Source organism: Cephus cinctus, unplaced genomic scaffold (assembly GCF_000341935.2).
Source record: "Cephus cinctus unplaced genomic scaffold, Ccin1 Ccin1_scaffold3101, whole genome shotgun sequence".
NCBI lineage: Eukaryota > Metazoa > Arthropoda > Insecta > Hymenoptera > Cephidae > Cephus > Cephus cinctus.
In genome coordinates, this window is record NW_014334464.1 from 2,058 (window position 1) to 5,994 (window position 3,937).

Sequence of the window (3,937 nt, forward strand, 5' to 3'; positions counted from 1 at the left end):
TATTAACGAGAAGTGCTAATCCTCTATCGGATTATTTTTCTATTACTTTCCGCGGATTTACTTTTGGGAGACGTTTTTCATCTATCGGCTAGTGTTGACACTAGCTGCGCGTCCTTGTCGTCTATTTGTAACGAGTGCGCTGTCAGTATAGGAGTACTGAGAGGTTGGTCGTTTTGTCGCGTTACAGTACATTGTTTTGTAAAATTGTAATCAACCATTAATTTTACTATGGTATAGTGAATGTAATATATTCGATTCTGATTATTAAAAAGTGTTTGAAAAATTTTCATTCAACCGTAATGCAATCATATATTTTATGACTGAAAATACTTGCATATAAATCGTTCCTGGCTAAATACAGGTATATTGTGTGTACAGGTATATTTCACTTTCAATATACAAGTTGTTCAACATTCAATGATGTGTTTGAAATTTTATAAACAGTTTCTATAAAAGAGCTTCCTGTACGTGTTTAGTAATTTTACCTCAGATTGTTTTAATAGTCTACGCAACATATCTTGAGAGCGTAAAACCGAGAACTATCTTACAGAACTAACCTACGTTACCTTCGTCCGTCCACCCTTCGCCCATGTATGCGCGAGCCTACGGGTGCCAGTCAATTCTTGTACCACTGGGGTATGACCTGGGAGTTGGAATGAAACAGTCTTAACTCCGTCAAAACAAGAGTTCTGCCGGAATCTATCAGAAAAATCGGTAGCTTAACGGATCCTGTTTATTTTTAGGGACGCGTGAAATCGAGAAACGCAACCGTAGGTGCTAATCTTTGGGGTCGCATAAAATTAGCAAACACAACTAGATTCACGAACGGGAGCGGACGGTTACGGAAATACACAGCCGCTAAGGCTGCTAGGTTGAGGTAGGGAGGGTCGGAGTAAGCATCAAGTAAATAGTGCCGAAAGCAGAGAGCAAGTGATTGAGAACGTAGCAGAACGAATTAGAACTGTAAAATCGAACTCCTTTCATCAATTAATAACTTGGGAATCCTTACAGGAGGTGGTTCAGCTAATCCATAAAATCTGTATCCAAGGGACACTCAAGTGGGTACTGCACTAAAGCACAGCACAGCACCTCCGAAGCACGCGCACAAAATCTATAGGATTTTCTGGATATTGCGAGAGCAGCTCGAGAATTACACAAGCGAGAACCTTCTAGACTTTTCACGAAAAACTATCAACAGATGACAAGGGAGCGCGAGCGAGCTCGAGGCACCTCGATCGGTGTCCCAAGACATATTGCTTTGACAATAGTCAAATTGGAGACCTAATCATTCTCATTGGTCGAGATCCTAATAATGGATAACTATTATTCTTTCCCTTGAGTCGTCCCTTTAAACTAAATCGAGAGCATTCCTTAGCAAATCGGACGTAACTCTTGGAGACCCTCCACGACCGCTTCCTCAGGGCGTCGGGCGACAGCTGGGTCCCACATCCTCAACTTGGGTCTGGGGGTTCCTCCACTGCCGTTGACCATATCAAAAACGTTATCTCCACCCTCTCCACAGTCCTTTGCCACTCTCCAGCGGGGCGTCGCTATGTCGCCCGGATTTCTGTCGATCCGTGGAGACGTCTCCTTCGGGTACTCTTCTCTGCTGGGAAACTCGGTACGTCGAGATTATCTCTTCAGGGCAGATCCGAGCACCTCGACCTCATCTCAACAATAATAAATCTTTCGAGAGCATTAACGTAACTGTATGAATCCATCCGAGAGCGTAGCTTCTGAGTAGGATGGCAAACTCAAAGGTAACCAGAAAGTGAGAGTGTTATCTGAATTGGTAGCTGGAGTCACCTTGTGACCTTAATAAATAAATTCTCAATATGAAAATACCACTATTTTTGGGCGAAACTGCCGACCCTTTAAAGATTAATAGAACGTACCTGATGACGATCCCTAAACAGATCAAAACGTTGTGAACCTACAATTTTGTGTACAATTTGGCTGCCTGGTCGTCATTCTAGAAAAGAGTTAAGAAAAGTTATGGAAACACACCCGACATTTCACACCATGTTATTTTATTTAACACTCGAATAGTGGGGATTCTTAACTATTAAGAACGAGGATTGGAGCCAATTTGGCCTGTCTGCAGTTTTAGGTATGTCACCCCACAATCCCATTGTCGTGAATAAAACTTAGAAGGAGAAACGTTTTGGAGCAGAAACACGATTCTAAAATACTAAAACGTCAGAAATATATAGCATTTGAGTTCTATTGGTAATCTTGCCGCTACGGCACGAGCAAATCGTAGAGGCGAATCGCCCCTTTGATATCCCAGCGTTATTTTACACAACGCGTTGAAATGCAGTTGAATCTTGTTATGAGTATTTCTGCTATAAACACTTCTCGTCCCGTTTCTTTTGCTCGATTCCAAGCAGTCTCCTCAGGTTTAGGCGATATATTTCATTATACAAGGTGTCTGAGGGTTTAAAGGCCAAACGTTGCCAACTTATTCTACGCATAAAATTAACAAAAAAATATATAAAACAATCTTTTATTACAATAATATTCTTCATTATTAAAGAATCAATATCGAGATGTAAATTAGTATTGATCTTGAAATAAAAAATAGTGTTAACTAATTCTTACCTCTGTCTGTTGTGTGCATAGTTCTCATATTCCATCCCTTGCAGCACAGTTGCGAGTTATGGTGATAGAAAAAGACTTTGCAAAGTACAGTTTTGTAAACGAAACTTCCCAATTACAGTTTTACAAAGCGAATGTCGTAAAACACGATGATACTCTTAAGAAGGAGCGATATATGTTTGAACAGATGTTTCTTTTCTTACTATTTGATATAAGTTTATATTTTCACCGGTATAACAATTTCTTATAATTTTGCTAATTAAAAGACATAACATTTTATGGGAAAAAGTAAGAAAAAAAATCCAGATATATTGCAATAGAAAGTTTACTATGTTGCGCCAGGCCGTCCATTTCACATGTGCAACAGCAGTGTGCTAAGTAAGTTAGGAGTTGGAGGGAGTACTATCATCTTACATTTTCGCTTTTTACCACAAACAAAAATCGTTTCAGGATTATGTAGAGATTAATGAGAATAGAAATTTGAAAATATATATTTTTAAAAGTATACATAAGAGGATAGGAATAAATGACGTATTATGTGTATATAAAATTATGAGAGTGTAAACATATTCCACATAATTGACAGCTCATTTTGTCACCTCATATAACCTGACAAATAATTCAATTGCAGACATAACAAACACCTAAACGCAGTACATATCACTATTCCCTAGGTGTAGAGCTACTCACAATTACAATTTTTAACCCTTTAAGTGTTCGGACAAATTTAACGTTCTGACCTAAAAATGTTCTCATTTAAGAAGTCATGATTTACATAACCACTCGGCCTTGTATGTGTTAGAATTGCTGAGTTCGCATAAAAAATTCGAATTTCAACAATCAAAATGAATATATTGAAATATGTTCACTGAAAATTAAATAATTTACATAAAAATTGTTCGTCAGCGGTTTTGAAAGCTGCAAAATCCGAATGTACATGGTAAATTGAAAAAGTCAAAACCAAAATTTTAATTTGGCAAAAAAATGAAATATATTAAAATGGAGTGTAATCCTACGGCGACCTCGTGATGCACTCTGGGTTCGTCAATTTATATACATCCATAGCTTTATTGATTTACCAGTTGATTTTGAAGTGCTTGGATTTAAAATTCTTTTTGAAACGCAATTTTTTATTATATTTGGACCGAATAAATACAACTTTCTTTTAATTTTTTTCGAGCTATATTAGTTCCACTATTTTGAATTAGGAATTTTTTTGTACATATTTGATTTCAGCGACCTTAGAAACCACTGGATAATAAGATTTATGTAAATCTTGTGGTCATTTCTATTTTTGCGCCTACAGACGTCACTGACACTTAAGGAGTAAAAGAATGGG